The 12188-nt window shown below is 44.2% G+C and overlaps 1 protein-coding gene across 1 annotated transcript in view; it reads left to right on the top strand.

The window, feature by feature from the left end:
• The window catches only part of JMY (junction mediating and regulatory protein, p53 cofactor), a 105744-nt gene that overhangs the window by 21901 nt on the left and 71655 nt on the right, over positions 1 to 12188 (top strand). The window lies entirely within an intron of this gene.

Raw genomic sequence — 12188 nt, 5'->3', positions numbered from 1 at the left:
AGCTGGGCATATCTCTAGTTATTTCTTTATTAAAAGTATATTTTATTATACTTTTGTGGAGACAGAGTTATGGAGTGCAGTGGCATAATCGTGGCTCATTGCAGCCTCAGCCTTAGCTCAAATGATCCTCCTGTCTCAGCTTCCTTGTGCCACCATGTCCAGCTAATTTTTAATTTAATTTTGAGGGGGCATAGTAGGTACATGTATTTACGGAGTACATGAAATGTTTTGATACAGACATGTAATGCATAATAATCACATCATGAAACATAGGGTTTCTATCCCCTCATGCATTTGTCCTTTGTTTTACAAACGATCCAATTGCACCATTAAATTATTATTGATTTTTACCCTGTTGTGCTATCAAATACTAGGTCTTAGTCTATTTTTTTTTAACACCCATTAACAACCCCCACATCACCTCAACTTCCCTCCTACCCTTCTCACACTCTGGTAATCATCATTCTACTCTATTTCCATGAGTTCATTTGTTTTATTGATTGATTGATTGATTGAGACAGTCTAACTCTGTTGCCCAGGCTAGAGTGCAGTGGCGTGATCTTGGCTCACTGCAACCTCCACCTCCTGGGTTCAAGCAGTTCTCGTGCCTCAGCCTCCCAAATAGCTGGGATTACAGGCACGCACCACCATGCCTGACTTATTTTTGTATTTTTAGTAGAGATGGGGTTTCACCATGCTGACCAGGCTAGTCTCCAACTCCTGACCTCAGGTAATCCACCAACCTTGGCCTCCCAAAGTGCTGGGATTACAGGCATGAACCACCAAGCCTGGCCTCGATATAAGTCATTTTCATTGGGAACAAGATGATATCCCATTGTACTTTTGATTTGCATTTCTCTCATTGATGATGAGTACCTTTTCAAATGCCTGTTTGACATTTGTATGTCTTTTGGGAAATATCTATTCTAATCTTTGCCCGTTTTAAAATCAGATTATTAGATTTTTTCCATAAAGAGTTGTTTGGGCTCTTTTTTTTGGGCGGGGGAGGCACACCCAGGCTGGTGTGCATTGGTGTGATCTTGGCTCACTGCAACCTCAGCCTCCTGGGCTTAAGTGGTCCTCTGCCTTAGCCTCTCAAACAGCTGGGATTACCAGGCAAATACCATCACACTCAGCTAATTTTTTATTTTTAGTAGAGACGAGGTTTCACTACGTTGACCAGGCTGGTTTTGAACTCCTGAGCTCAAGCATTCCTCATGCCTTCGCCTCCTGAAGTGTTGGTTCTACAGACGTGAGCCACTGCACCCTGCCTTTAAGGTGTTGTTGAGTTTCGCCTTTTGGTATTTTGTTGAGGATTTTTGCAGCCATATTTATCAGAGATATTGGCCTGTAGTTTTCTTTCTTTGATATGTCTTTGATTTTGGTACCTGAGTAATACTGACCTTGTAGAGTGAATTTGGAAGTATTCCTTCTCCTCTATTCAGAATAGTTTGAGTAGGATCAGTGTTTGTTCTTCTTTTAAATGTTTGGTAGAATTCAGCAGTGACGCTATCAGGACTGGGCTTTTCTTTACTGGCAGACTTTTTATTATGGTTTCAGTCTCATTACTTGTTATTGGTCAGCTTACATTTTGGATTTCTTCATTGTTCAATCTTGGTAGGTAGTATGTGTGTGGGAAGGGGTCCATTTCTTCTAGACCAATTTATTGGTATATAGTTGCTCCTATAAGCCACTAGTGATCCTTTTGAATTTTTGCAGAATAAGTTGTAATGTCTCCTTTTTCATCTCTGATTTTAGTTGGATCTCTCTTTATTCTTAATCTGGCTAAAGGTTTGTCAGTTTTAACTTTTCAGAAAACCAACATTTTGTTTCCTTGATGTTTGTATTCATTTTATTTCACTTATTTTTGTTCTGGTCTTTAATATTTTCTTCTACAGATTTTGGGTTAGGTTTGCTTTTGTTTTTCTAGTTCCTTAACATTCATCATTAGATTGTTTATTTGGAGTTAGTAGTTGTTCTTTTTTTTTTTTTTGAGGCAGAATCTCACTCTGTGGCCCGTGCTGGAGTGCAGTGCACAATCTTGGCTCACTGCAACCTCCACCTTCTGGGTTCAAGCAGTTGTCCTGCCTCAGCCTCCTCAGTAGCTAGGACTGCAGGCACACACAACCAGACTGAGCTGTTTTTTCGGTTTTTTTTTTGGAGACGGAGTTTCGCTCTTGTTACCCAGGCTGGAGTGCAATGGCGCGATCTCGGCTCACTGCAACCTCCGCCTCCTGGGTTCAGGCAATTCTCCTGCCTCAGCCTCCCGAGTAGCTGGGATTACAGGCGCACCCCACCGTGCGCAGCTAATTTTTTGTATTTTTAGTAGAGACGGGGTTTCACCATGTTGACCAGAATGGTCTCGATCTCTTGACCTCGTGATTCACCCGCCTCGGCCTCCCAAAGTGCTGGGATTACAGGCTTGAGCCACCGCACCCAGCCTAGACCGAGCTGTTTTTTATATTTTTAGTAGAGATGGGGATTCATCATGTTGGCCAGGCTAGTCTTGATCTCCTAACCTCAAGTGATCCACCTGCCTCTGCCTCCCAAAGAACTGGGATTACAAGCATGAGCCATCATGCCCAGCCTTTTCTTCTTTTTGATGTAGGCACTTATAGTTATAAATTTCCTTCTTAGTATTGCTTTTGCTGTATCCCATAGGTTTTAGTATGTTGTGTTTCCAGTATAATTTTTTTAAGAAATTTTTTAGTTTCCTTCTTAATTTCTTCATTGACCCACTGGTTATTCAGGAGCATATTGTTTAATTTCCATGTGTTTGTATAGCTTCCACAATTCCTCCTATTAGTGATTTCTAGTTTATCCCATTTTGGCCAGAGAAAATGCTTGATATTCAGGGTTTTGTTTGTTTGTTTTTAATGTTTTAAAGCTTGCTTTGTGACATAACATGGTCTGTTCTTGAGAATGATACATATGCTAAGGAAAAGAATATGTATTCTGTAGCTGTTCAATGAAATGTTCTGTAAATTTTTATTAGGCCCGTTTGGTGTGTGGTGCAGATTAAGTCCAGTGTTTGTTTGTTGATTTTCTGTCTGGAAGATCTCTCCATTGCTGAAACTGGGGTGTTGAAGTCTGCAGCTATTACTGTACTGGGGCCTCTCTCTCTCTTTAGCGGTGATAATATTTGCTTTATATGTCTGGGTGCTCCAGTGTTGGGTGCATATATATTTAAAATTGCTATACCCTCTTGCTGAGTTGACCCCTTTATCATTATATAATGACCTTCTTTGTCTCTAGTTTTTATCTTGAAATCTATTTTGGCTGATAAAAGTATAGCTACTACTGCTTTTATTTCCATTGACATGGGATATCTTTTTTCATTCCTTTATTTTTATTCTGTGTATGTCTTTATTGGTAAATGTGTTTCTTGCAGGTAATCATTGGGTATTGTTTTTTAATTCATTCAATCAATCTGTGTCTTTTAATTGGAGAGTTTAGTCCATTTACATTCATTATTATTGATAAGTACCATATTCCTGCCATTTTGTTTGTTTGTTTGTTTTGCAGTCTTCTCTTCTTTCTTCATTTCTTTTAGTGAAGGCGATTTTTTTTCTGGTGATATCATTTAGTTTCTTGATTTTTTTTTTTCTTTTTGTGAATCTGTTTTATGTTTTTTTGGTTTGAGTTTACCATGAGGCTTGCAAATACTATCTCATGACCCATTATTTTAAACTCATAACAGCTTGCCACTGTTTGCATAAACACACAAGCAAAAAGAAATCTAATAAAGACTCTAATCTTTGTCTCCCCACATTTTAACTTTTGTTTCTTTTGTTGTGGTTTCTGTATATCTTACTGTAAGTTGCCAGTTATTTTTTATTGGTTCATCATTTAATCTTAATAAGAGTAGCTTACACACCACAGTTACCATGTTATAATCGTTTTTCTGTTTACTTTTACCAGTGAGTTTTGTACCTTCAGATTATTATTATTATTTTGAGACAAGGTCTCAGTCTTTTTAGGCTGGAGTAGTGGCATGTAGTAGAGTACAGGCTCAAGGAATCCTCCTGTATCAGCCTCCCTAGTAGCTGGGACCACAAGCACATGCCACCACTCTTTATTTTTATTTTTTGTTGAGATGGGGTTTTGCCATATTGCCCAGGCTGGTCTCAAACCCAGTGGATCACTGGGTTCAAGTGATCCACTCATCTTGTCCACTCAAAGTGCTGGTAGATGACTTTTTTATTGCTTATTAATGTCCTTTTTTTTCTGGTTAAAGTACTCCCTTTAGCATTTCTTGTAGGGCAGGTCTGGTGTTGATGAAATCCCTCAGCTTTTGTTTGTCTGGGAAAGTCTTTATTTCTCCTTCAAATTTGAAAGGATATTTTTGCCAGATATTCTATTCTATGGTAAAAGATTTTTCCTTCAGCACTTTATGTCATGCCATTTCCTACTGGCCTGTAAGGCTTCTGCTGAAAAATCTGCTACGGGATGTGTTGGGGTTCCATTGTATGTTATTGTTTCTTTTATCTCACTTCTTTTAGGATCTTTTCTTTATCTTTGACTGTTGGAAGTTTGATTATTAAATGCCTTGTAGTCTTTAGTTAAGTATTCTTGGCATTCTGTAACCTTCTTGTGCTTGTTTATTGATATCTTTCTCTAGGTTTGGGATGTTCTCTGTTATTTCTTTGAATAAACTTTCTACCTTGTCTGTCTCTCTACCTCCCCATTAAGGCCAGTAACTCTTAGATTTGCCTTTTTGAGGCTATTTTCTAGATTCTGTAGGCGTGCTTCATTTTTTGCTTTTCTTTTCTCTCTTGACTGTGTTTTCAGATAGCCTGTCTTTAAGCTCACTCTTTCTTCTGCTTGATCAATTCTGCCGTTAAAAGCCCATGATATGCATTCTTTGATATGCCAGTTGTGTTTTTTAGCTCCAGAATTGCTGCTTGATTCTTATTTCAATCTCTTTATTAAGTTTGTCTGATAGAAATCTGAATTCCTTCTCTGTGTTATCTTGAAATTCTTTGAGTTTCCCCCCAAAAAAGCTACTTTGAATTATCTGTCTGAAAGATCACCTCTCTCTCTCTCTCTCTTTCTTTTTTTAAGACAGGGTTTTTCTCTGTCACCCAGGCTAGAGTGCAGTGGCACCATCTCATCTCACTGCAGCTTCCGGCTCCCAGGTTCAAGCGATTCTCCTGCCTCAGCCTCCTGAGTAGCTGAGATTACAAGTGCATGTTGCCGTGCTTGGCTAATTTTTGTATTATTAGTAGAGATGGGGTTTTACCATGTTGGCCAGGCTGGTCTCAAACTCTTGACCTCAAGTGATCCTCCTGCCTCGGCTTCCCCAAGTGCTGGGATTACAGGAGTGATCCACTGTGCCTGGCCATATATCTGTGTTTCTATAGGATTGGTTCCTGGTGCCTTATTTATTAATAGTTCATTAGGTGATGTCATGTTTTCCTAGATCATCTTGGTACTTGTAGGTGTTCATCTGTGTCTGAGCATTGAAGAGTTAGGTATTTACTGTGGTCTGCACTATCTGGGCTTGTTTGTACCTGTCCTCCTTGGGAAGGCTTTCCACGTTATTCAGAAGGACTTGGATGTTGTGATGTTAGCTGTATCTGTTTTAGGGGACATCTCAAACCCAGTATTGCTGTGGTGGTTGCAGACTCATAGAGGTACCACCTTGATGTTCTTGGTCAAGATGTGGAAGAATTCTCTGAGTTACCAGCCAGAGACTTTTGTTCTCTTCCCTTACTTTCTCCTAAACAACAGAGTGTCTGTCTCTGTTCTGAGCCATCTGGACCTGGGGGTGGGGAGGACACAAGCACTCCTGTGGCCACCACCACTGGGACTGTGCTGAGTCAAACCTGAAGCTAACACAGCACTTGGTCTCACCCAAGGATGCTGTAACCACTCACTGGCTCCCACCTATATTTGCTTAAGGCTCTAGGGCTCTACAGTCAGCTAGTGGCAAAGCCAGCTAGCCAGGCCTGTGTCCCTTCCCTTCAGAGGGATGAATTCCCCAAGTCCCTGGTAGGTCCTGTCTGGAAGCCAGAGACTAGATAGAGTCAGAAACCTTAGAAATCTACCTGGTGTTCTATTGTATGGCAGCTGAGCTGACACTCACACCACAAGGTGGAGTCCTTCCCACTCTTCCCTCCCCTTCCCAGTGGCAGAGGAACCTCATCCCATGGCCACTGCCACCATAAGCCTGTGGGGAATACTGCCAGACTGCTGCTGATGTTCCCTTCAGGCCCAAGGGCTCTTAAGTCAGTTTGTGGTGAATGTTGCCTGGCCTGGGACTCACCCTTCAACCACTCTTCCGGGCAGTAGGTTCCCCTGTAGCCCAGGGCAGGTTCAGAAATGCCATCCAAGAGTCAAGTCCTGGAATCAGGCACCCTGAGAGCCCACTTGGTGCTCTTCTTGCCCCCTCCCCTTGGATGACCTGTGAATGGTTACAGCATCCTTGGGTGAGACCAAGTGCTGTGTTAGCTTCAGGTTTGACTCAGCACAGTCCCAGTGGTGGTGGCCACAGGAGTGCTTGTGTCCTCCCCACCCCCAGGTCCAGATGGCTCAGAACAGAGACAGACACTCTGTTGTTTAGGAGAAAGTAAGGGAAGAGAACAAAAGTCTCTGGCTGGTAACTCAGAGAATTCTTCCACATCTTGACCAAGAACATCAAGGTGGTACCTCTATGAGTCTGCAACCACCACAGCAATACTGGGTTTGAGATGTCCCCTAAAACAGATACAGCTAACATCACAACATCCAAGTCCTTCTGAATAACGTGGAAAGCCTTCCCAAGGAGGACAGGTACAAACAAGCCCAGATAGTGCAGACCACAGTAAATACCTAACTCTTCAATGCTCAGACACAGATGAACACCTACAAGTACCAAGATGATCTAGGAAAACATGACATCACCTAATGAACTATTAATAAATAAGGCACCAGGAACCAATCCTATAGAAACACAGATATATGGCCAGGCACAGTGGATCACTCCTGTAATCCCAGCACTTGGGGAAGCCGAGGCAGGAGGATCACTTGAGGTCAAGAGTTTGAGACCAGCCTGGCCAACATGGTAAAACCCCATCTCTACTAATAATACAAAAATTAGCCAAGCACGGCAACATGCACTTGTAATCTCAGCTACTCAGGAGGCTGAGGCAGGAGAATCGCTTGAACCTGGGAGCCGGAAGCTGCAGTGAGACGAAATGGTGCCACTGCACTCTAGCCTGGGTGACAGAGAAAGACCCTATCTTAAAAAAAGAAAGTACCTAAGATGCAAGACACGGTCCCTTTTACTTTTCCCTCCACTTTAATCAAGTGAAAGTAGTCTCGCCCCACCCCATAGCCACCACAGCTGAGAATGTGCTGAGTCTAGAGAGAAATTTGCATCATCTTGCTCTGCCCTATTCTCCCTTAGCTAACTTAAAAAAAATTTTTTTTAGGGATGGAGTCTAGCTGTGTTGTCCAGGCTGGTCTTGAACTGTTGGTCTCAAGTGGTCATTTCTTTTTTGGCTTCCAAAAGTACTGGGATTACAGGCCTGAGCCACTGCACCTGTCTTTTTTCTTTCTTTCTTTCTGCTGATGTCTCCCTGTGCTGTCCTTCCTCCCTCCTTCCCCCGCCCTTCCTTTTTATTTCTTTCTTGCTTGACAGGTTCTCCATCACCTAGGGTTGTGATCATAGTTCACTGCAGTCTCAAACTCTTGAGCTTAAGTCATCTTCCCACCTCAGCATCCTTAGTAGCTAGCTGAGATTATAGGCATGAGCCATCAGGCGCAGCTATAGCCAAGCTTTTTAATCCATTATTTGCTGAAGTTAGTATACATAGTTTTATTTTCACTCCATTATACAGGACACCATCACCACTGCCTTCTTTTTTTGGTTGTGTAAGTTCCACAGGCTGGAGTACAGTGGTACAACTTCTGGTCACTGCAGTCTTTACCTCCCAGGTTCAAGTGATTCTCCTGCCTCAGCCTCCTGAGTAACCGTGATTATAGGCATGAGCCACCACGTCTGGCTAAGTTCCATACTTGTTTCTAGGTAGGGCCAGATCAGGTGTCCCTCCTAGAAAGTTATTTCTGACCACTGTAAGAAATCAGAGGTCAGCCATGGTGGCTCATATCTGTAATCCTAGTACTTTAGGAGTCTGAGGTGCTCAGATCGCTTGAGTCCAAGAGTTCGAGGGCAGTGTGATGGACGTGGGGAAACCCCATTTCTACAAAAACTGCAAAAATTTGCTAGGGGTGGTGATGTACACCTGTAGTCTCAGCTACTTGAGAGACTGAGGTGGGAGGATCACCTGAACCCAGGAATGTTGGGGCTGCAGTAGGCCATGATTACACCACTGCACTCTAGCGTGGGTAGTGGTGCAACCCTGTCTCATATAAATAAGAAAAAACATCATAAATTTGTGTTAGAAATTCAGAAATCAAAGAGGTCTTATGTTGTAGCTGGTACCATCCGTAACTGCCACCCTGATTTTTGTCTTTATGGATTCTTTATGCCTTATAAAGTGTATTGGAAGTCCCTAAGAGATGAAGATAGATTTTCTTTATCTTTTTTTTTTTGAGACAGATTCTCATTCTTGCTGCCCAGGCTGGAGTGTAGTGGTGCAGTCTCAAATCACTGCAACTTTTGCCTCCTGGGTTCCAGTGATTCTCCTGTCTCAGCCTCCCAGGTAGCTGGGATTTAGGCATGCACCCTAACGCCTGGCTAATTTTTCTATTTTTAATAGAGACAGAGTTTCACCATGTTGGCCAGGCTGGTCTTGAACTTCTGACCTCAAGTGATCTGCCTACCTTGGCCTCCCAAGGTGCTGGGATTACAGATGTGAGCCATTGTGCCAGGCCTTTGATGCTTTTAAAATTTGTTTTTTATACATGACATGTATGTACAGAATGTGTGAATGTACATTTTAATGAGAGGTATGTATTTTTCCAGGAATAAAATGCAGTCAACCAAATTTGCTACTTATCTACAAAGTCAAGAATCTGGAAAGCATTTTAAATGTCAGTTTGTACAATATTTCTCTTTGAACAAAAAATAAGTATCAGTTTGGATCATTATTTTCTAAATTTAGATATTAATGTATGTATATTTTGTTTTGTTTTTAGACAGGATCTCCCTCTGTCACCCAGGCTGGAGTACAGTGGTGTTATGGGATCTTTGGGGTGTCACTTCACCAGCCAGAAACTTCTGTGGCCAATGGTGTTTTTACCTGAGTTTTGCTCTGGCCTGCTGGGCTTATTCTACCTACTTAGCCTGGCAGGCTGCACTTGGCTCCTGCTACTGGTCTGGCTCCCACACCTGCCAAAGGCAAGCCAGTCATGGAGCAGCGAGGCATTTGTGAGCGAGTGTGGGGTCTGGCCATGCACACAGCCAGGCACGCTCTGGCTGTGGTGAGGTGGGCAGCTCTAGGTGCCAGTACTGGCACCAGTTCCCTGTGAGGCTATGGCTCATAAACAGCTTCCATGGCTGACACCAGGGAACACAGTATGGTGCCTGGGAGCTGGGAGACTCCAGGAACTGCAGAACCTTAGAGAGGGTGTCACAGCTTTGGCTGCGGGAGCTCCTAGGTCTGGGCTCCCAAAGGGCTGCAGCTCTTCTCTCCTTTTCTCTTCTTTTCTTCTTGTTGCCTACAACATTGTGGGCAAAGGTGTTTCAGTCTTGTTGGTGTTACAGCTCTTTTAGCCCTGCCATTCACTGAATCTTGAGTTTCTGTCCTGCATCTGGGAAGAAAGAAGTACATAGACAAGAAACAGGTGGAGAGTGAGCAAGACAAAGAGGAGCTTTATTGAGCAATAGAACAACTCAGAGGAGACCTGTAGTGGGTAGCTCCTCTTGACAGCCAGCGTTCCCCAATGAGTGTTCAGCTTTCAGCAGAGAGGGTAGCTCCTCTCTGCAGCTGGTTGTTCCATCATTTCTTCAGCTCTCAGTGGAAAGGGTAGCTTTTCTCTGCTAGGCAGGTTGTCCCAATGAGCGTCCAGCTCTCAGCGGAGAGGGTAGTTCATCTCTACAGCTGGTTGTCTGGTTGTCTCTTTAGCCCTCAGCAGAGAGGAGACCCTAGGGTGGGCAGTTTCTCTCTTCAGCTGGCCTCTCATCATCTGGCTGAGTCTGGGGCTTTTATGGGCCTCATGAGGAAGTATGTTTCAGTTGGTCCATGGGCGAACATGGGTAGGCCTGGAAAAGGCACCGCAAGTTCCCACTCCAGTCAGAAGGATCAGCATTCTGACACCCAGGCTTCAGGCCCTCCCTGACTTGAAGGTGGTGTTTCAGCAAGGACCTGCTGCTCTTGTCCAGGAGCTTGTCTACCTCTTGCTGCTGTTTATGGCACCCAGGCTGTTTGTACCAAGAGGTGCCTATGAGGCAGCACCAAGCTGCTCTCAGAACCCTCTTGGCCTCCCTTCTGTGCTCATTGGCACCCAAAGTCCCCAGCAGGCTGAAGTGGTAGGGGGCTAGTGCATGTGCACTGCCTCGAGCATGCGCATACCCACCTGGATTGTGACAGCACCTGGGGGTTGGCCTCAACTTTGCCTTGCGATTGGAACAGGCTCTGACAGTGAGGAGAGACCAGACAGTGGGAGCAGATACCTCCAAGCCTGCAGGAACAAGGTGGGACCCTCCCAGGCCCCTGAGAGTGCAAACATGCCTGGATCTGCAACTGTAACATGCAGCCATGCCCGGGAGGGTAGGGTTCCTCCCTGCCCCCAGCTCCCACTGGCTCCATGGAGCATGGCATATGTATACCCTTGGCCCACCTCTCTGTCTACCCCTTAGTGCTCAACTGCACTGCTACCCTCCTGGTGAGCAACTCAGCCTGGCCCCATTGCAGTGGCTCCCAGGGCAGCAGGCGAGGTACAGATGGCACGGCAGCCCTGGCCAATGCCACATAAATGAACCTGATGCACCCAAGGCTGGCCTTGTGAGTCCTGGCTGCACTCTTCAGCCAGGTGCTTGCGGGCCCTTGGGATGCGGCAGGGAGCAAGATTGAGGCTGTCGTGGAGGTTCTGGGCCTGGGAGTGGATCATTCCTGGCCCTGTGAGGATGGGGGTGGCTCATTTGGGTGCCTACGGGACACCAGGCACAGCGGACCCACTGCCACCACTGCTGTTCCCACCGCCACTCTTGCTGCTATCACTCATGTTTTCCTGCTACAGCTGATGTGATGGCAGCAGCCATTCCAGGTGGCTTGCTTGCCACTGCCATCAGTGGGTTTATCTTGCCTCACTGCAGTCTCAACCTCCTTGGAGCAAGCGATCCTTCCACCTTAGCCTCCTGAATAGCTGGGACTATGGGCATGAATCACCATACCCAGCTGATTTTTTTTTTTTTTTTTAATAGAGACGGGTTTTGCCATGTTGCCCAGGCTGGTTTGAGCTCAAGTGATCCACCCACCTTGGCCTCCCAAAGCGCTGGGATTATAGGCATGAGCCAACACACCAGATCCCACATTTTTTTTCTTTTTTGATTTTATGTCCCTTGAATAATTTTTTTCTCAAATTTTAGTATTAACAAGTAACAATGAACAGAAATAATGTAAAAATGATTCAGTAGTTTTACAAAGCAAGAACAGAGATGGGTAGGGTGAATGTGGAAATGAATGTGGAAATCTATGGCACTGGTCCTTGTTTGTCAGTAGGGGAAACACCAAATGATTTAAAGACAGTTCCCAGGGCCACAGATGGAGGATCATTGCTGGGGTAGGCTCCTTCCATCTGAGAATCCTAAGTCACTCCTTTTCACAAGGTAATTTGCATGTTGTAATAATCAATGGTGAAGATATTGTTTATAGGTTTTGTGAAAGGAAAATAAATCTAGGGACCCAAAATTCATTCAACCAAAGGAAAAAGTTAAGCTGGCAACTGGGTCATGAAAACTTGCCCCTTTCGGTTCCTAAATAAGATGGCTACAAGATGAAAAGCTACATGCCTCTCCCATATTTTGCCCACAAATAAATTCATAGTGAGCTCTAAATCTTTGAGATTTTTCTGTTAAAATTCCACCATGGCAGTGTAAATTGAGAGCTTATCTTTACAGATGCAGCCACCTCCCCCCACCCACCAGACACAAAGGCATATCCGATTGTTACTCTGCCCCATTTTGTGTCATCTTATGTGAAAGTGCAGATTCACTGAACCCAACAAAGGCATGAATTACTATTTTCCTTGTCACCCCTTTCCTGAAAATTGTGTACTTCTCAGTAACCTACCCTTTCCCC

Source organism: Callithrix jacchus, chromosome 2, assembly GCF_049354715.1.
Source record: "Callithrix jacchus isolate 240 chromosome 2, calJac240_pri, whole genome shotgun sequence".
NCBI classification, from domain to species: domain Eukaryota; kingdom Metazoa; phylum Chordata; class Mammalia; order Primates; family Cebidae; genus Callithrix; species Callithrix jacchus.
Note: the sequence above shows the minus strand (reverse complement) of the source record. Positions and strands in the feature narration are given on the sequence as shown.